This window comes from Xenopus laevis, chromosome 1S, assembly GCF_017654675.1.
Source record: "Xenopus laevis strain J_2021 chromosome 1S, Xenopus_laevis_v10.1, whole genome shotgun sequence".
Taxonomy (NCBI): domain Eukaryota; kingdom Metazoa; phylum Chordata; class Amphibia; order Anura; family Pipidae; genus Xenopus; species Xenopus laevis.
In genome coordinates, this window is record NC_054372.1 from 166,796,510 (window position 1) to 166,819,471 (window position 22,962).

Here is a 22,962-nt window from a genome sequence, read left to right on the forward strand (position 1 = left end):
AGGGCACTTATTGTTAGAAGGGAACTCTAAAACTACCAGCACCTTCAAACTAGTGGTAATGTCAGGGTTCTAGTTGCAGGCTGCATAAATACACGCAGCAGACTTGCACCTAATAAATCACAAAAAGGCTTATTTTTGATGCAGAACGACAGAAATGATGCCATCCCTATTTAGGTACTACTCACGATTCTGTGGAAAAAAACATGCATTGTGAGCAAAAGTTCAGAATAAAGATAGAATAAATAATAGAATGATATAACAAAGCCAAGAGGGCTCCATTATTGAGCATTTTGCTTCTGAACAAGATGACAGTGCCCATGGCGGCAACATCACATTGGTGCTCTGTGTAGCATCATTGCATCATGGTCTAGTGCTAAAATTTTAAAAGGGCAGCAAAGATGCTGGTTCAGTCCCCGAATATAGGTCTTATCAGTGTGAGTTCCTGGGCTAAAAATATTTTTCTGACTGATTCCTGGTTCCTGGTCCTTCAGTTTGTTTCTGACAATGCTGAATTGCTGCCTACCCTGACCTTTTTTGCCTGGATTTTGACTTTGAACATCTAAGCCTTTTCCTGCCAATTAGTACTACTGCTTCTTACTTAGCCCTGACTTCATCTGTAGTCAGGGCTGCTCCTGCAACGAGGCAAGGTGAGAACCTTGCCTCAGATGGCAGCGAGCAGCCAGTTACAAGGGGTATCAAAAAGCCGCCTCTTTTAACTTTAAGACCCGAATTTCCAGATTTTAACCCAGAAATTCAGCTTCGCTCTCCCTGTGCTTAAAACATCAGCGTTGGAGCAGGTCAAAGGGGGGCCTCATTACTAGTGCAGTGAGCGCAATATCGCAGAGAGTGATATTGCGCTCACTACACTAGTAATGAGGCCCCCCTTTGACCTGCTCCAACACTGATGTTTTAAGCGCGGGGTGGGAGAATGGGGCAGTATTGGGGCTGCAGCAGCCCCAATATTGTCCCTGTCTGTGTGCAGTCCGGTCCTGATACATAATTGCTTCTTTTGTCCACATGCTCCCCAGTAAATATATAAGCATAATTTATTCCCATCCGTTTAAGTTTTGTAATACAACCAGTGTTTGAATGAAACAGTATGTAGCCTAAAGTTACCAATACGATGCAATATTTACTTTTTGGTTTAGTGCTAGTAATCATTATTACTGTTCATGCATGTCAATTACACTGATTCAATAAATCTTGTTAGAAAAGGATGCATACTTTTTATATATGGCAACCTGTCCTTAAATTACAACCATCTGTACACTCTTTAGTTATTGCCTATGAACACAGATGGTAGCTAACAACAAAAAATCTGGAAAAATCTTTAATCATAAATTCTATAACTACAAAGATAATTTGAACCAGATGTGGGCTATTTGTTTTAAGAGCATATATGATCACTGTAATTAGCCAGGGCACTGACTCAAAACATGATGATTAGGCTTAAAAACAATCAGTTATTCTGACCTGATCAGCCATTGCAAAAGTGTCCCATTGCAGGTAACTATCTACCGCAAATATTTTCATTTGCCTCAATGCCTAGCCTTGAAATAACTTTTATAGTATTGGGCCTGACATTCTGCTATATTTATTTTTACGCTTTTAGAAAAACTAATGTATAGAAACCAATTGCTCTTCTGTCAAAGTACATAAGAGATGACATTCACCAATACATATGCAAAAGGTTCCATAACTCGTTCCAAGCAAAGATATATGACGTTGTCGGCATTCTTGCAAACAGCAGTTTTGTAAAGGTATTAAAGAATATTACCAATATTGCAATACATACTGTGCAATAAAAGTATGTTGTATTGTAATAAAACAAATGCTCTGTTTACTGCCTGTTAAAAGATACAGTGTACACTTAGTTCTAACGGCATGATATAACAACATGCACTTCTTAAAATCCATTGTTTTCAAGGTGTCTGACTCCACACACTCAAGTATAAATTGGTGTAAGGAAAGATTTTTCACAAAGCTGGCTGAAAAATATAACAGGAAATGTAATATTATTGCTATATGCTAAAAACCTAAACATTTATAACTGAATGCTACAATACAGTTTTTCATTACAAAATGGAAATATAAAATGGTCTAGCATTGTAGAACGAGGGCACCTCTGTGTCTCTGCTCAATCTTATTGCTGGGAAAAGCCAAGGAAGCATTTTATCACGTTTTTCATTAGGACACCGATTTGTCTTAATTTTTGGGTCCATTGTGTATATAATTTTACTTCTGTGACTATTAATAATTGAAAAACAAAATCGGTTGGATGTAAAAAAATAAACTTCCCAATGAGTTCCATGGCATCAGGACATGTTTCAGTTGGTGAGATTTTCATTTTAAAGAGATACTGACACCAGAAATTAAACTCTTTTTTTACATTTATCATAATATTGCCATTGAAAGCTACTTATAACTTTGCCATAAAGTTGCAGGATGCAGGATGCTTTTACAGGATGCATGATGCTTTTACATTTCCTGTCTGATGCTGCCATATTTGTGCAGCAAGAGTCCGTTAGCATTAGAAACTTTAACTGACAGGTTGAGATGGGACAGTCAGGTTGACAAAACAGTCAGGTTTAGGAACGTCAACTAACAATAACTTACAAAAACAAACCTCTCTGCAAAAAACGATCAACATGACCTATAGGTAACTTTTAATTTACATTCATATTTTAAAATGTACTTTTTTAGAGTCAGTGTCACTTTAAGTATTTTCAATTTGATAAATCTGTAAACATGGTGGCAACATTTTTTAAAAAAAAAAAAAAAAAAGTACAAATGCCATGATATTCTTGAATAACAGCAAAACTCATGAATTCGAATTATGGTTTCAAAAACTTGAATGCTCTATATTTATTAAGCTAAAAAAACTCAAATGTAAAACTTTGGCATCTAAAAGACTGAGAGTTTATGTAAAAGTCAATGGGGCTTGTCTTAGGTGATTTTTTTTTTGTGATTTTTCCAATCAAAGATTTTCTAGTTTTCCCAATTTTTCATTTTTTAAAAGAAATGATGAGTAAATATACGAATTTGAGTTTTTTTCACGGTTTTATTCAGTGGAATTTTTTATATACAGATGTTTCTAGAAAAACTAGAATCAAATTTGAATCAAGTTTTTCGCCAATAAAAACCCCTCAACTTTTTTTGATGCGCAAAATTTTTTTTCTCCCATTGGAGTCCATGGGGCGTCATTTTCAAAATGAAATTTGTCACGTTTGACTATATAAAATAGGATGTCTGCCTACTGTACATTTGTTTTTAGGGTTTGGTTCTCCTTTAGTTAAATGTTATTTTTATTTCATTTTATGACAAAATTCTCTTCAAACCCCAAAACTTCAAAAATAATAGTTTTTGTACAGTATATGTGTTTTGGCATCCTGCCATAAAATTACCATACAGTTTCATCCAATTCTCATTTGGGGAGATGTATCATATTCATAAGCACAGTGTATCTTGTATTTTCAATGACATACTAAATAATAGAGTATAGGGTAAATACCTTTGGGGCAGGGACTGAGATAAAATCTCTGTAAAGCACTGCAGAATATGTTCGTGCTATATAAAAAATAATAATAATCCAATAATAATATGGGGCAAAAGTATTAATGTATGTATTGAAAAGTGAACTCAGAGTTATACAATGTAGAGATCCTCATTCTTGAAAAACCAAGATCTCAAATACTGATAAATCTGCCCCCCAAAAGTTTCTTCTCTCATGTTTGGTCTGTGTAAGGCTCTGTGGGGGCTCAAACCTTTTAGTTGGGGGCTGTTCTGCCACTGGACCATGAGAGTAATTGCTGTTTCTTGGTAAATCTGATCCTTTAACCTCTCTTTTCTTTTGCAGCCCAGCAGCCTTATTTGCGGCCAGCCAATTAGATCTAGCTTAGTTCTATTTAAAGTCCAAGGAAACCTCAATAACACATTATAAGACTGGTCGCCCCAACCCCTCCTAGGTCACTATATTTCATTCAGAAATACTGCATAGACATGTAGCTGCTTCATTAAAAAACAACTTCCTTCGCTGGCTTTGGACATCTTTACAGGATTGATGTCATCAAGATGGACGATCCTCATGAAATACGAATGCGCAACATCCTGTTCGCTCACCCTCATCGCAGTGGGGAAAGTACGCTCATGAAGAAGATCAGGTCATGCTCTTATTCAGAATACTACGCACTGTGCATGCATTTGTGTCTGGTTCTTACTGCTAAAGCATAGCATATCATTTTTTTCTGTACTAAGCTCTTGTGTGAAAACTACAGAATTAGATTAGTAAAGGGCATGGAAGTTAGATGGAATAAAACAAATATAAGACAGTATTCAGTTACACCTTTCCATATTCCCCTTATTATGTTTTACTTTTCCTTGCTCTTTAACTAACTTTCTTAGCTCTCGCTTCTCTTGCTCTGGTCCTGCCCCAATCCTGTCTGGTCATGCCCAAATCCTGTCTTGTTCTGCCTCAGTCTTGTCTTTATGCCTGCTCAGTTCTGTGCCAGCCTGCCCTGTCTCCACCCCTGCTCTTTCCTGTTATTAATATTTAGCCTCTATCCTTTTATAGTTCCATTTGGCCGGAAGGACTCCCTCTTACCTCCCTTTCAGATTTCCTTACATATAGCAAAGGTAAGCAATCCTTTTGCAGTTTTGCCATCATCAGAATGGCACATACCAGTCATATGATTAAACACAAATATGAGAGTGAATTTACCAGCATAGGTTCTAAATTGCTCCAGTGCAGTTACCGCTAGCAGCCGATACTGTGATTCTATTTTCTAACTTGTTACAACAAGTTGTCTAATAATTATATTTGAAACCAATTGCAGATACAAGAAACAATACCCTAAAAAGCTAAATTGCAGAATAAGTACTTGCCCTCAGAGATGGGCGAATTTCTCCAGAAACACGAATTTTGATTGGGGTAACAATTCTGATGGCGGCGGAATTGTCACCGGCTTTAAAACAATTTTGAAGTCTGCGAAAGTTTGCAGGTGAATTTTCCTGGTAATCTCGCAAATTTATTCGCTGGTGGCAAATTCGCCCCTGGCAAATAAATTTGGCCATCATTACTTGCCTTTACTCTGAAACGCTTTAGGTTCTGCTATTTTACTCAGCAAGAAAAGTCAGACAAAAGTGTGTTTTCTAAATAAATAATGGCTAATAATGTTAATTTAGCTACACAGTTGCTACACAAACACACACACCAACTCTATAAACACTAGGAAGAAGAGATTTAGCTGCTTCCCCATGTATGGAATGCTACAGTGCAAACTAGGTTGCTTGAGAAAACTTTTGATATCTTGTTTGCTTGTATTATTTCAGAAGTAATTACTGTCAACTCCAAACACACACTTTCTACTCCACAACAATTGCAATTATTCTGAAATGTTTTTATAATAAGAAGAGATTTGTTTATTGTTTTTCAAACAGAATTAATTTTAAACCAGAAAACCTGATGATATTTCCAATGGAAAGGTAATTAAACTTTATTAGTGAGATGCTAGAAGTTAAACTACTGTTAGAAGAACAAGACTAGGGTACAAATATGTGCAGCTAAAAAGAACAAAGATTATACAGATGTATTCAGAGAAGTAGTATATAACACTGGAATTGTCTCTAGGCACGCAATTCCTCAATTACTTTGTACACAAGAGTTCTCTCGTTATTTACAAAATGATACCATTCAAAGAGGATAAATAATCTTTTATGCAATAAACAAAGAAGATTGCCATGTACTTTAGTGACTTCATGTCTTCAGTGATAATTTAATTCTGTATGTTTGTAAATGAAAGTTTATCCATGCAAACTTAATCATTTACAAGAGGGTTTGACTAAATAAAATGGATAAGTGCGTAATAGTAGCAGAGTTTAAGTAAACTGTGAGAAAGTGCAGAACATTACAGTTTTGTCATTTAACCTTAAAATAGATTTATCAGGCCAAAACTCATGTGCTGATTTTTGTTGTAGTATGTATACCACAATATAGATGTACTCTAGTTACTAAGAGACTAGGGTGTTCATTTATAATTGTTGGCAGTTTTTGAATTTACATTTTATGTTCTTCAGCTCTCACGCTTGTGATTTTAAACTAAGCCTTGATTGCCAGAGTTTAATTACTTTACAGACCAAGGAGCAGTTTTTAAAAAAATCTGAAGACAAATAGAGGGTCATAAAATAAAATAGACTATTATATCAGGTCCGGATTTGTGGCGAAGCTACAAAAGCCCAGCCTATGATGCCACAAATTTAGGGGTGGCATGCTGCCCAGCTGCACCTGAATTTTGCTCACATACTGAGCAATGGGATCCAGGTGTGCTGAAGTTTTCTATGGATCCTGTCCCGGTGCTCCATGTGTGAGCTAAAAGAATGCATTTGAGTGCAATCAGGAGAGGAGGGGCGGGGATGGCCTCTGGGCTGTGTAATATGTTTTTTGGGTTTCTGGGGTTAGTGACAACATTTTCAGCTGCAGGCTTGCAAGAACTGTATTAGGAAAACATACGTGAGATCACTTGTCTGGTTATCCAGAAAACTATTAAATCACAAAAAGGCCATATCCCATAGAGTCCATTTTAAACAAGTAACTTTAATTTCTTAAATTATTTCCTTTTTATTTGTAATAATAAAAAACAGTACCTTGTACTTGCAACAAAGCTTTGATTGGGTTTACCCCGTTTACTTATGCTCCTGTGTGCCGGTTCCTCCTTTCGTTTCTTTCCATTGGATTTCGGGGAGTGCCGTCTCCCTAGAGGACTGTGCACCAGGCAATCGAACAAAGGAGGGCTAGTGAGTGCGTTCACACTGTTTCTACGAAATCTCAGGACACAAGCATTCTGGATAATAGATCCAATGCCTGAAATAAAAGAAAATAACTTGATTGAAAAGTAATAGAAATAATGAATAAATTGCCTAAACTTGCCCATCTAAACTTACTAAGGGGCCTATTTACTAAAATTCAAGACTGGCTATTTAGGGACTCTATATGAAACAATTATACCATTTGTCAATAAAATATATCTTACTGTGCTATACTATGCATTTTTTTATTTAGAAGTATAAATGTCACCAAATTAAATTTTTATTTAACTGAAAATTACATAGACCTTAGAAAGAATTACAGATGCAGCTATGAGTCCATTTGTGCCTTTACAAATCCAACAGAGGATCCAACCATAGAGCACTAGTACCCGTGGGAGTTGCATCTTGCTTTAAATTTGCTTTAAGTCTTGTCATAGGAAGGGCAGGGTTACCCTTTATGTTGTACCAGTTGATGTGCCATTTCTTAAATGTCTGAATAGTGTGCAAGCTGAGGGCATTTGTTGGGCATTTGTTGGGACACCCATGTACCTCATTCAGCAGTCCCTTTTAAATAAAATACTGTCGAATGCATGTAGATCTGTATCCCAAATCTTCATATGAAGACATTGTAGACCAAACTGCACAGAGCAGAATAACTGCAAGAAATGGCATCTAAAAGTTTAGGACAATGATTTGGCTCAGCTGAAATCTTAAAAGTCACAACCACTAGCAACTAATAAGAATAGACATTTAATAAACGTTTCAACGTTTGTGTACTTCTATGCATCTTGTTTGTGATGCACTAAATTATACATGCATTTATAAAAATTACAACTAAAAAGAACTTTTCCAAGAGTTAGAATTTGAAAGACATTAGGAAAAGCGACTACAAAAAAATATTGTTCACGAACAGCTAAAAGCCTTTTGAATATTCAATAGAGATATCTAGTGACCTTACTTTTTACTTTGCTGTGCCAGGTGAATTTTTTTCTGTAATAAATTTCCTACAATCTAATTTTCCATACCGGCAGGCATAGAGAAAAAGCAGAATCCACTCTACTTCACAGAAAGCTGCCCTTGAAAAGGGGACTTCTGGTTTATAATTCAGCCCCTACAATTCCTTTTTATATATATTCTGCTACATTCACTGACTCATATTTCCTGCATGTCTTAAAATGTCATGGCAAATTGTTATTTCAACTGCTATTATACTGTGCTTTATAATATTCAAAGAATGAGAGAAGTGCTTCATTTTTATTTTATAAAACTCATTTAATAGTTGTGACAATTTTTTACATGGAAAACATTTGATCATTTAAACTAGATAACAATTAGGGGCCATTCTAAAAGCAAATTATTACACCTTTGTATATGACATCTTTCTTTTAGGTTAAGTTTGGTCAGTTAAGAGTAAGTAACAGGAAAACATAAAGAGAAACAATAGAAATGCAAGTGATAACCCCTAATTGATTAAATTACCAAATATTTACAGTATATTGTGTACAAATTAAAGAGATTTGGAATTGTTGCTGCTCTTCCTAGGAATGGCATTAAAAGATCACAGCAATAAGGCAGTGTGAAATGCTGAAAAAGGTGAAAGGTAATAGATAAGGATCTGCAGAAATCTCTTAAACTTTCCAATGTCTCTAAATAAAGAAAGGTGTGAACTAAACTAGCTCTTAAACAGATTCGGTCATGATTTTATGGTATAGTTGTACACTGTGTACATAGCAAGTAATTCATTCTACCATTTAAAATTATATTCTTGAACCAATAAATCCATGTTTTAGTTGTAATATTGGTGTGTAGGCAGAGTTCATTATGCGTGGTCATGTGTTTAGGAAAGCCAGCTTTCATATAAGATATTCTCCTGTTCAATATAACCCAAGTTGCAACTTGGGTTAGCCGGACTTGGATTTTTACTATTGAGTGTTCATATCTACCACCAGGTGGGGCATTGGACCATTTTTAGCAATGCAGGTGTCAGGAAGCCATTCCCTGTTGTTCTGTTCATAGGCAGCTAGAGGGAAAGGGAAGGTAGATGATATCACTTCAACTTGTAGTGCAGCAGTAACAGAAGTTTATTAGAGCACAAGTCACATTGCTGAGGGCACCTGGAAAACAAACATGTCTAGCCCCATGTCAGATTTCACAATTACCGTATATACTCGAGTATAAGCCGAGTTTTTCAGACCCAAAATATGCTGAAAAACTCTACCTCGGCTTATACTCGGGTCAAGCGCAAAAACGGTCGCAGGCACCTAAGAATATTCGCCGGCGCCTTAGAATAGTAGCCGGAGCCTAAGAATATTCGCCGGCGCCTTAGAATAGTAGCCGGCGCCTTAGAATAGTAGCCGGCGCCTAAGAATATTCGCTGGCGCCTTAGAATAGTAGCCGGCGCCTAAGAATATTCGCCGGCACCTTAGAATAGTAGCCAGCGCCTAAGAATAGTCATCCAAAAACAAGATTGAAACTTACCAGAAGCTGCTGCATTTCTCACCCTCGGCTTATACTCGAGTCAATAAGCTTTCCCAGTTTTTGGAGGTAAAATTAGGTACCTCGGCTTATACTCGGGACGGCTTATACTCGAGTATATACGGTAAATATAAACAAAATCTGTTTGCTCTTTTGAAAAAATGGATTTCAATGGAGAATTCTGCTAGAGGAGCACTATTAACTGATGCTTTTTGTATCAGTTTCCCCGTGACAGAATTCCTTTAATACAAAAAACTGTTGCACATGTCAAGCGGAAAAAGATCTGGATGTTCTGTTGGTAGATGACACAACTAAAATAAAAACACTAAGGAGGTTATTTATTAAAGTCCAATTTTTTTTAGTCAGACTTTTAAAGAGGACAACAGCATTTTTTCATAGAAAAAAACTAAAATGTTTCTAAATTTATTAAACTCAGACTCAGAGTTCATGTAGAAGTCATTGGCAGATGTCCTGTTGACATTTTAAAGATATCATGATCTGATCTGTGTTACGTTCAATGTCCGAGGATTCCATGGTTTCGGAGTCAAATCTGAAAAAATCCCACTTTTCGAATGTTTTCAGATTTTATTGAGTCTTTTCCTGTACAAGAAATTTATGTGGAAATTCATTGATAAATAGGGGGGATTTGGTTGTTGTGTTTTTCAGAAAATAGTGAGAAAATATCGGATTTTGATAAATAACCCCTTAACAATAAAATGTCACCCCGACTAAGAAGCATGATGAAGGAAGCATCATGTGGCTGCCTTGTTGCCTTGGAACCTATACAGCTTTCTGAACTGAAGTTATGAAAGTTTACAGGAGAATGTCAGAGCAGGTGGTCATCATCTTGAAGCCTAAAAGAAGGTGGATAATACAACAGTGCATTGACCTGAAACACAGTAGAATATGTTAATATTTTATAAAAACTTGCTATAATAATAGGTTATTAAAAAGTAACCTTCTCTTCATTTCGTGCCTACTACTTAACTTAACTTGTTGCCTACTACTGGGATTTGTGTTAAAAAGATAATTATATTAAAATATAAGAGGTGTTTCTTAAATAATACATCTAAGTTTCTATTTTTTTTTATAAAGCTAAACAAGCCAAATCATCAAGTCACTCAAGAACAAACCTTTAATTTACGCTTTTTTCTGAAAACAATGTTTCAATCTATATGTATAATGAATTTAATGTTTTTAATAAAAATATATGACTAAAGCTTGGATAATTCTAAGGTCATATCCCACCCCCTGAATTTGTCTGCCCCACCACTGGCATCACCCACCCCACCCCCTGCCAGATTTTATTTTTATGTAAGATGGCTGGGTAAGGGTGATATTTGGGTTTGGATGATTATTTGCTGTCTTGGATAAACCTGGAACTATTGAAAGTTGACTATTACAACAATTGTAAATACCTGTAATTTTTTTATGGAGGGGAGGGTTGGGGAAACCAAGTGCAAAGACAGAGGCCTAACTCTAGAAAATAGCTATTCCTGCTGGCCAGTTAAGCATGTCGTGCTTTACTAATAGCAAACTGAACACCTCCAGGGTTTCACTCATATGCAGTTGGTCAGGCTACACTAACTTCTAGCTAGCATTAGCATGCAAAACACAAATGTGCCTTTAGCAGGTATACACATAAAGAGTAAGACTGATAAATTGACCATAGAACAGTGGCTCTCTTCTCCTTAGTAAGTGATCCTTAGTAGGCAGGAGAGGTCTTACCATGATAAAATTTCACTAAAAACCAAAAGGCCAAATAGTCCCCATGATTGGGGGCTATTTTTTTCCATTTTGAATATTTACATAGTGTAACCGTTTGAGGTAACAGGGTCGTCGTCTCCTGGGGGTAGACGGGTGCACAGCAGTATTGGAGTCCACGCAAAACAACACAAAACGGGCTGGTAATGTGCAACTGGCCGCAACCAGTTTTATTTGTCTGGTTGGCAGGAAGACATGTATCAAAACAAACAAAAATGAAAATAAAACCTTGCCTGTCCGGCACTAACTAAACAATTAGCTCCTAACTAACTAGGGGAGGATCTAACATCCAGCACCTAACAGAAAACAGTATTTGTGGCACAGCACGTACTCACATGAATCTGGCTGTCTAACAGGCCTGCACTGCCTGCTCTTTTTTTCCCCAGGATTGAGAGAGAGACACACACAATCCCTTCCCTACTTAAGGAGAGAAAACACCTGTTCCTCTCTCAGGTGTTGGGCAAACCCAGACCGTCCATCTGGAATCGGATCCCGCCCCAACACTCATGTAAACCGGGTCCTTTTTCCGGCTATTACAGCTAACCACAGACCCGTGAAAAAATGTACATTTACCTGGTTGCTTAAAAACAGTATGACAGAAATCTGGATGATACATACACCCCTTCAACCAATTTCCCAGCATTTATGTTACATTAGGTAGAATGTTAATTCTATTTTCTTTTATGTGAAAAAGATATACAAAGTTTCACTAAAAACCAAAATGCCAAATATCCCCCAGGATTGCATGGAAATATATCATGATCATGCTTGACTGCAAGACAACTATTTGAATATTATTTTTCAAGAACATGTCTTTTTACAGTATAATCTGACCAGGGGTGAGGCATTGACAATCTCCACAGTTATAATATAATTTATTTAAATGTTATACAACTGATACAAATTATTTAAATATTTGTCATGGTTTTTGTCTTATTGCAGAGGGATCCTGTATAAGCTCCCATTCACAGTAGCCTGTAGCCTTGTTCTATCAAGGTTATTGAACTGTGCTGGAACAACCTTGGGTGCTGTACATAGCAAGTCATTTAACAAGAAAAGAGACAAGCTAGGTCATTTTTTTATTTTTATTTCAGAAACATTATTATATTCAGAAACAAGATAATTAAAGAATATTCAAATATATATTAATATACATTCATAATATACAGTATACATGTGTGTATTTTATTGATATTTCCCATAGTACATGGCCAAAAGGCTTTGAATTAGAATTTAACAGAACTGTAGAAACAGTTGACCTTTTAAAACCGTAATATTTCTTGGCATAAAAATCAACAAAATATAGGTCAGATGCATTTCTCATTAACAGGAAGCTACTTTTTCAGCAACTGTATCATTTCAATATGCAAATCCAGATCCTGCTCAGCATGATCATGAATAGTAATAGTGATACCTTTACATAGAATTCTAGCTAAAAGGATAATTAATAAAAGTGGCTCTGATTGATTACATTTACTTCAGTAAGTGCTACACTATTGTATCAAGCTTAAGATAAGAATCATTTGCTTGGGGAATCTGTATCTTGGCAACATACTGATTCCAGTGCTGTAGAATTTGTTAGAATGTATAAACCACCTTAGCAAGAAATGGAATCTGATTGGTCTTTTGTTTGTTATTTTTTAGTGGTAAAAAATATAGTATATATAAATATATAGTATAAATGCTTAATTAACAATAGGTTTTTTTTCTTGAACAGTTCTTTCCATTGTTGATTAAGAGGGATGTTAGAGCTCAGCACTGCTGCTAAACTACACTAACATCCTGCTGAACTGAATTGAGCACATCCTTAAACGTGACATCTTCATTTTCCAGTATTAATGTTCGTGGTAGAATGATCTGGTTGCACTTAGCAGTTTGATACAGCTATGGTCTCTTTTTCTGCATCTGCTAAAGTAATTGGTTTCATTAACCATAAAAGCAAGCTAACCACATAGCAGGTGCCCCCAGTATGGAAAGCACTGAAGGAGGAGTGCCTGTAATAACAACAAAATAAAGCTACTTTAATGAAGAGTCAAAAACATCAGGCAGATTTATCAATGATTGGTACTGATCTATTGGTTTCCACTGATAAAAATTTGTGGATTTATTTCTTAAAATAATGAATCTGATCAATTCAGAAGGAAATGTTTGAGAGTTCTAGGCCACTGATTCTTGAGGTTACTGAGTCTGCTATAATTGTCGGTATTGATTAACTTAAAGGAAAAGTTCAGTGTAAAAATAAAAACTGGCTAAATAGATAGGCTGTGCAAAATAAAAAAAAATTCCAGAAAATTGATATTTCCATAATTTGGATCTCTATACCTTCAAATCATTTAAACTTTACATGAACACAATAGGATTGTTTTGCCTTCTGTAAGCATTAATTCTATCTAAAGTGGGAGAAAGTACTGTTTTTTTATTAGAGAGAAAAAGGAAATAATTGAAATTATTTGACTAAAATGGACTCTATGGGAGATGGCCTTTCCATAATTCATAATGGGTTTCTGGATAACAGATTCCATACCTGTACTAGCTTTGACTTTCCTGGCACAATTATATTCTGTAGCAACAAATATTCATAGAGCTATGACTGTTTATTAGTACAAGGTAAGATCTATAACTGTTTAAATGAAGAATGACCCTGGAAATCTAATTCTAAAAAAATGTATCTTTTAACTATACACATACATATGCAATATTTTGAAGAAGTTTGTGGCTTAAACATTTTTTGTTTTCATTTGCAAAGCTTTTGGATTTGGGGAGGAAAGGAAATGACATATTTGGCCTAATTAAATGTAAATTCCAAGCAAGATGGATCATTTATTTCCTTATTGCTTTGATAGAAGAACATTAACAACTCCACTGGAACATAAAGAGGCAGATTTATCAAGGGTGGAAGTGAAGTTTTGAAGTAAAAAACTTCGAATTTCAAGTAATTTTTGGGTACTTCAACCATAGAATAGGCCAAATTCAACTTTGACTTCGATTCAAATTGGAAAAACTTTGAATATTCGACCACTCGAAAATTGAAGTACTGTCTCTTTAAAAAATGTCGACTTTGAACTTTGCCACCTTAAACCTTCCGAATTGCTGTTTAGCCTATGGGGGACCTCCTAGAATCTGAGGCTTTTGGCCACATTTTGAGAAGTCAAAGTTTCTTTTGTAAAATCCTTCGAATCATTCGATTCGAAGGATTAAATAGTTCAATCATACGATTTTACTTCGCTCGAATACGACCGTTTTTGCTGTAAAAAAAATACTTAGACTATCGAAGTACTCAAATTCGATGGTCGAATTTCGTTCGACTTCAAAATCCGATCCTTGATAAATATGCCCCAAAGTATACAGAATATTGATTTTTGGTAAACGTTTTTAAAAAACCCTGTTATGTCCTATGAAACCAAATAATGTTATATTTGCATTAAATAATTTTTAGTATTTATTAGAATTGTAGTAAGTAGAATTTAAAGAATTTCCTATTTCTAAAAAAAGGATTCTTGCTCTTTACAAGCAATCCTTCTTATGCAGCATAATATTTGACAACATTAGTCCTACACTGGCATCTTGTGTTAAAATCAATTCACTGCAAATTAAAAAATATGCTCAAATTCATATTTTAAATGTTATATTTCTAAAGAATACAAAACTCCTATTTTGCTGTCAAGATGCTCAATGTCGCATATCAATACAAACTTGTTTAATTTAATTTCAGCCATAATTTTTGGTATGTGCAGGGGCACACTGTCAGGTTAGTAATCCAGTGCTGTACAGTATCATATGCTGCACATCTATGGCAAGGTGTGATTTCATGTGTTTAATCTAAATATTAATCTAAATATTTGGAGGTACAGAGGTTTAAGTTGTTTAACGATTGGCAATTTAATATATACAGCATGCCTATGTATTGCCACTTTGCAACTGTCTTCTTACAGGGATACTGACAATGATTTTTGCAATTTTTAAATAGTTCAGTGGTGCCATTCCTAGGACCTGATATGCAGGGTATGGCAATTGTTTTTTTCTGAATTTTTATAAAACTGCAAAGTAAGGAGTACATTAGGGAACTGGGTTGCTTCACATAAAGGGAATGAGTAGCAACAGGATTTATTCTTCTCTTTATGCACAATGGGAAAACTGTGATGTCCTTGGGATGGCACAGCTAAACTATTTAAAAATGGCAGCTTTAGTACCTATTTAAATTAGTAGTTGGGGAGGAAATGTAAAATATAGATGCAGGTTACTATCCAAATCTTCTTCAATGCAACAAATGAACTTAAACCTTAGAAGTAAGGTTTTCTCTGTTAAAGTTCTCAAATGGTGCTCTGGCATTTTTACAAAAATTGGCATCTTATTTTATTAGATAAACATCTCTTCTGCCTTATTTGCCATTTGGATGAGGAGTTGGGTGAAAAAAATTTACAGGGTTTTACTATAACACAAGGAAAATACAAGTGCTTTTGCTAGGCATAAATAAGCATTGGTCCATCTAGCTGCTGTAAGTGCCTAACATATATATGTATGGAATCCATTCACCAGAAAGCTAAGAATTACGGAAAGGCCATCTTACAAATAATTCAAATGTATAAATATAATTTCCAGATAACGCGTTCCATACCTATACCTGTGATCTAAATATTATTCGATTTGCAGCTATATTAAGACAGTCAGCTTGAAGGTGTTTAAAAAAAGAAAAAATGTAGTCAAAGGTATCATTTTTTATCATGTTTTATATGAGTACTGCTGGATGGAGAAAACCATTGTTATCAGTAAAAAGCAAAAATGCAGCATATATGAAGTGAAACCAAGCATCTGAAATCCCCTGATTAGTGTGTAATGTTATATCTGTGTTGTATATCACAGAGGATAATAGAGGATAAAAGAGGATAATAGAGGATAGCAGAGGTAAAGCAACCCTCCTCTGTCCCTTTCTCAATACCTGTTAAGGTAGATGAATAACATATAACAATATATACAAGGACCCATAAAGACAATGGACCACTTACCCCTTGAGTTGACCATTAGCTATCCATCTGCACAGAATGGAGGCATGGGTCACCTGGAGAGTCCAACAATAATATTATAACAATACAGCACTCTGCATTCTTTTTATATACATTAGTCAGCTCAGAACAGTGAGGTTAATTTAACTCCCTTTGGGAAATGTTCATAGGGAACAAAACCAACTTCCAACTAGACCCTTAGCAGTTTCACATATGTATCTATGTTCTGTATTTCCTTACAAATTAAAATTTTATATACAACATACTGTATCTAATATGTGATTTGTACACCTACAGCAAGTTCTTTAAGAACCACATCTTTTTGTAAACTAACAACATATTTTAACCTTTTAAATGATTATTACTTTGCTAGAGCCTTTTGTTTCTAAAAAAAACCAATTCATAGACATATCTTGACTAACATAATGGCAAAATGTCCCAAAATGGCAGTAAATCAAAATCACAAGTGTGCCAGATTCTGAATGATACAATGTCAGTGCTTTGCCATGGTTACAAATTACTCTTTGAAAAGTGGAAAATTTTATTTCCCTTATGGTTGTCTTGAAAATGAAGAGACAGAAACAAACCTCCCTCGCTGTATTAATTATTTAAGAAAATATATATTTTTTCCATGAGCGTACTTAGAAGAAATAATTTCAAGAAATTTTATAAAAGGTCATAAACATTTTCATTTTAAGACAGCATGTTCCCTGTTTGCTCATAATGTAAAATGTATTATTTGGAAAGATCAAGCCAATAAGAAATCCATTAAAAAAACAGATTAGTCAATAACCAATCTCTCATTGTTTGTTAGTATTTAGACATTTAAAATACACCCCAGGGCATCTTTATGTTAGTGGAACAATTCACCCTTCACATGTTTAAAAGTATTAAAAATATTGATTTGGGTATTCTAAATGCCAAACTATCTGAAGCATAATGAAACAAGGTAAACACAGAGCAAATTAAAGTTCAACGACTTCACAGACAGACAGACATGCCTGCCAGTAATATCACACACAGCCAAATGCACATAATTTATAATATATTTACCAGGCCAATATAATCTAGCTATGTCAAATGGGCATTGCCATTTTATCCAGGTGCGCTTGGCCAAAGTGCTTGATCTCTCATTGGAGTATAGTTTCTGTTATTTTACCTTTATTTTAAATAAAGAACTAGGTCAATTAGACTGATTTTTTGAAGCCCACGTGCCCCATTCACTATGTACAAAAGTGCATAAGGGTGTATGCTTAAAGGACATGTAAAGCCTACCCATAACAACATCAGCAGGCCGAATTTACCAGTCACCTGTTTAAAAGCTAACAGTTTATCGGTTGCTATCGGTTACTGCTTCTGGCAAACTTACTGCCTTTTATTACATATGGGGGTTAACGTTTTATCTTGGCAGATATCTAAAGATTTCAAAGAGGCTGTTCACTGATTAAATTTTTGTGGGTAGGGTTTACATGTCCTTTAAGCCTTAAAAGTCTCCAAAGTCCCCTGGCCAAAACTTATCTGGCTTATTAGAGGTCCCCTTCACCGAAGCTAGAGGGAGCCCCTTTATCCCTGGCCTCTCTGGAGGCAAGTGTCTTCAGACCTTCCTAGCCACAAGGCTAAGGGATCCCTTTGTCCCTCTCCCTCCAACCTGAAGACCTACAAGGGGTTGGTATAAACCAAAGTACCTCCAAAGAGGCCCTAATATGTAATGTGCTCACAGCGGGGCCAGAGTTCAGGGGAGGAAGGAACCTAATGGCCACAGATCTCCCACTAGCCCCATGCTTTTAACTCAGAGGCAATTGCACCAGAACTGCTAGGTGATTCCGAATGTGCCAAAAAGGCTGGGGTAAGGACAATTGAAATTACACCAAGTGATTATCTGGCACCCCGGGATTGTAAGGCCTGGGGCTCTTTCTTGGCTCCATCCAGGGCCAGAACTAGGGGTAGGGAAAAGAGGCACACGTCTAGGGTGCAAAAAAGTGGGGGGCGACGATTCTTTTGATTACCCCGGTCCAGACTCTTGTTTCCCCACTGGCACTCTGTGGCATGCCTCTGTGCATGTTCCTCCCTCTTCCACGTATTGTTACATTGGGTGTGCTGGGACAGGATGAAGTGGTCGGCCAGGTTGCCTTGACCAGGCCTGACTCCACCCTAGATTGAATGAAAGCTCCCATGGTGCGATAAATGATTGTAATGTAGACTTTGTCAGGCACTGTTTAGCCTGGTGGCACTACATTGACAACATTTTGCTATGGCGATGTGACATTGAGTCCCTACTGCGGTTCCACGAGGGCTTTGGCTCATCTTACAAAGGACCTATCCTCATATTGGAGCATTTACATTGCCATCAGTGATGTCGTATCATAGAGGGAAAATAATAGGTAGTATGGTTACATCTTCTAGAGTAAAGAAACAACAAAGACAGATGGACACTTTTCTAGTTTAAGAACCCCTGGTATGTATCTTTGTAATGATTGTACACAATGTCATAGTGTCATTAGGGGTGAAGAATTTGTAACTCCTAGCACAGGATATAGAGTCCAGTTGTGGGGACCCTATCCTTGTTCAACTAAGTATGTTGTAAATGTGTTAACTTGTCCATGTGCGTACATATACATTGGTGAGATGACTTATGAGTCATGCATATCTCAGCATAAATCTTCAATCAAACAATATCAAACTGCCTGTATTGAAACATTTTTAATATGGGTCAAAATGCCGACCAATTGAAATTGATGGTATTGGAAGGGATTACACCCCTTTAATATGGAGGGAGTCGGGAACTTAAAAAAGAGAGGTGTGGTGGATACATAAATTAAAAACACTTGCACCAAATGGGCTGAATAGAGATTATGACCTATATTTGTTTTTGTAAATAATACCATCTATTTATAGCTCTCTGATATGTTTGCACTAAGGATTTGAATTAAACAAATGGAGATATGGTGAGGTATATAATGGTGTTTATATCTGTTACTAAGATACCTTTATATCACTTCCTACTTGATTAAGTCTTTTACATGTTTGGAGCACACATGTGACATGATTATTCTGCTAAGGTTGAGAAAGGGCACATTGCATGGCTAAAATGTCGCTGCTAGACACTTTGTGATATGAAGGTTGTAATATTTTGCACTTTTTTGAACTATAATACACTTTTTTTGCTATTTTGGATAACTGAGTGCCAACTTTTCTTATTTAGAAATGTTTTATATGTATATGCCAATTGTAGTGTTAGTGACCACAAGAAGTTGGAAAAAATTGTGAAAATGGCAGGTGAGATTACTGGAGAGTTTCTGCCTTCAATCCAAGAGATTTTTAACAAGAGATGTTTATGTAAGGCATCCAGTATGGTGGAGGATACTTTCCACCCCTTTTATAAGTCTTTTGACTTGTTGCCAACTGAAAGAAGATATTGTAGCATCCGTGCACGTTCAATAAGGTTTTATAATAGTTTTATTCCTTATGCTGTAAGACTTTTAAGTAAGTAATTGCTTTTTTAATCTTAGTTTTAAGACTTACGGGTCCTGTGCTTTATGGTTAAGATAAATGTACATGGGAGTAAAAGGTAAATTGGGGATGGTTATGGATGGTTTTCTTGTTTTGCACAATATTTGCACAATTTCTCGCAACAATATTAATTGGTTGCGCGAAGGAGAAAATAGATATGCACTTTATTGCACAATATATAGATAGGAATAATTTACAATGTGAATGGTGGAGATATATGGAAAAAAAAACACAGGTTCTAATTGAGGTATAATTAGGCACAATTAATTTCACCTTATAGTGGGGTTGGCAGAAGATTTTAGACACGGTTTTGATTGAACAAATAAATAGATTGATGCTCTTTTATGTCACAATGAAGGAGTGGAAGCGGTAAAATGATTTTCTTTCTTTGGTATATCACTTGTTTTTTTGTGCCAAGTGTTCATCAAATTATGTCTTTTTTATGCTTGGCTTGTGAGTGTGTGTAATATGTATTATATGGTTGGGGCAGAAAAAAGGACTAGTAGTGGTCTAGTGGCCAGTGGGTATAAAGGTAATTTCTTTAAATATTGTCCTAAGAGGCCAGGGAAATTTCAAAGCCTAAATGGAGAGGGGGAGCTCTATTTGGGTAGTGAAGTTCCCTCTCCCCAATTCACCTCTAGGAATTTGGTACCTGTCGTTTTATTCTGGCCTGGGGGTTCAGTTAAAATCTCTGCCTTGGTGAATTCTGGGGCTGCGGGGAATTTCTTGGATGTTGCCTTAGCAGAAAGGTATAATATTCCCCTAGTTCCCCTTACACCTCCTATGAGAGTTTCAGGCAATTGCCCACTAGGGTCAGGTCTGATAACCCAAAAACCTATGGCATTGTCCATGTATATAAATTATATGTATTGTGAGAAATTATCTATTCACATTTGATGGTTCTTTGTCTCAGTTAATTCTGGGGTTACCCTAGTTACAGGTGCACAACCCCCACATGAATTGGGTAACTGTGGAGGTTATTCAGTGGGGATCTAAGTATAAGGATTCTTGTCTAGTTTCTACTCAAATGGTGGCAGTTACTTCCTTGGAGGAACTCCCATCTGTTAACCCTTCTGTAATGCATCTTTTCAAAGACTATGTCTGGGGTACATGGTTCCCTTTCAGCAGCTACGTCCACTCAAAAAAGAGCAGCCGATAGGTCCCGTAGGTAGGTATCCAAATATCAGCTTGGAGATTTGGTTTGGTTATCTGCAGTAGAAACTGGCTACATAGAAACCAATACATTTTCAGCCTGTATTTGTGTTGTTATTAATCAATTAAGCAGTATTTGGTTTTCATGTAGAGAGAGACAAGGGTTTTGCTGGTGTAGCACTATTTAGTGGATGGTATCCTCTTTGGTACCTGGTACCTTCCTTGTTCTTAGCCAATGAATCCAAAATTGTTGTAGCACACTGATCCAAAAGTGTTAGTGCTTTATTAGCTCAAATTTAGTAATAAATGCTGGCAAAGTTATGGACCACACTGTGCCCTTTATCAAGCCCAAAATAATAGTTTTTACCTTAATAATAATTATGAGTGCAGCCATTTTCATCCATCTTAAATAGAAAAAGTTGTTAATATCATTAGATAAATACTGGTACTTAGTCATAGACAATCACAGCACCAACAGACAAAACTTAAACCCTAAGTCCCTTCCATTCAAGCATAAAATCAATCAAAAGCTGCCACATATTTCTCAATTAGAGAACAATATAATGCACAAAATAATTTTTCCCGATTATCGGCTAAACCTTAAATTAATTAACCACTATTATTTTACAAAATCCAGAGCAGATCATGATATCTTCCAATTGTAAACATGTATGTATAAATGTATAACTTTATTTGTAAAGTGCTGTTAAGGAGCCGCAGCGCTGTACAATGCATAAACATACAATATATATAAAAGTATACTCAGGGAAAACAAATCACATAATAAATATATACAGAATCATATCAGGGCAAGGAGCTTGAAGTGCTATGTGGTAAGAGACATAGTGGGAAGGAGGTCCCTGCCCCATAGAGCTTACAGTTTAAACATGACAACTGCCATTGACTTCTGCATGACCTCGGCAGGTTTGAGACAGAGTACGTTTTGTTGGAATACATGCAAAAGCATTCATGCTTAAACACTGGAGTATTAAAATGGTCACAAGGTGGCGCTGTGAAACTGCTTTACATTTGTACTTTAAAGGGATCCTGTCATCGGAAAACATGTTTTTTTTCAAAATGCATCAGTTAATAGTGCTACTCCAGCAGAATTTTGCACTGAAATCCATTTCTCAAAAGAGCAAACAGATTTTTTTATATTCAATTTTGAAATCTGACATGGGGCTACACGTTTTGTCAGTTTCCCAGCTGCCCCTGGTCATGTGACTTGTGCCAGCACTTTAGGAGAGAAATGCTTTCTGGCAGGCTGCTGTTTTCCCTTCTCAATGTAACTGAATGTGTCTCAGTGGGACATGGGTTTTTACTATTAAGTGTTGTTCTTAGATCTACCAGGCAGCTGTTATCTTGTGTTAGGGAGCTGTTTTCTGGTTACCTTCCCATTGTTCTTTTGTTTGGCTGCTGGGGGGAGGGGTGATATCACTCCAACTTGCAGTACAGCAGTAAAGAGTGATTGAAGTTATCAGAGCACAAGTCACATGACTTGGGGCAGCTGTGAAATTGACAATATGTCTAGCCCCATGTCAGATTTCAAAATTGAATATAAAAAAAAATCTGTTTGCTCTTTTGATAATGGATTTCAATGCAGAATTCTGCTGGCGCAGCACTATTAACCGATTCATTTTGAAAAAAATGTTTTTTCCCATGACAGTATCCCTTTAAACTTCCACAGTTGATAATTCTCATTATTCATTTTAGCCACTGCTAGTTTAAGTTCTGAGCTGCTTGCCATGTCTGCCTCACTTCCTTGACTGTATAAAGCTGTGATTCTTACTTGTGCTTTATAGTTCACAGTACCTCTGGAAGATTCCTTGTGCCAGTCTGTTCAGTCTGCCAGTCTTTTCATGCCGTCATCTCTGTTGGCAGAGGTGGTCTTTATGATAATCACGCAGGGAACACTCAGCACAGCAACTTGGGAAAGGATTCATCATAAAGACCACCTCTGCCAACAGGGTATGGGCCCAGGCACAATCCAACTCAGTGAACAGACTGGCACAAGGAATCTTCCAGGTACTGTGAACTACAAGTAAGAATCACAGCTTTATACAGTCAAGGAAGTGAGACAGACATGGTTATAATGGTGTTAATGGTTCAAAGAATGTCGGGCTAAATGGTCGGCCCACACACATTTTCACCTCTCCAAATCTGACCCTTGTTGCAAAAAGTTTGGAAACCCCTGGGATAGAGCATCAAAAGACTGTCCCATATACACCAGAACAGAATGGGGTAGCTGAAAGGAAAAATA

The 22,962-nt window shown here is 36.4% G+C and overlaps 1 long non-coding RNA gene across 1 annotated transcript; it reads right to left on the bottom strand.

Annotated features, from left to right (window-relative positions):
- Positions 1-12,389: 12,389 nt before the first annotated feature.
- On the bottom strand, positions 12,390-22,740 carry LOC121399508. The gene is made up of 4 exons (XR_005965096.1): positions 22,492-22,740; positions 21,070-21,106; positions 16,044-16,096; positions 12,390-13,034 (listed from the first exon to the last, which is right to left on the bottom strand). It is a non-coding gene; the product is annotated as an uncharacterized LOC121399508 (long non-coding RNA).
- Between the last annotated feature and the right edge of the window lie 222 nt (positions 22,741-22,962).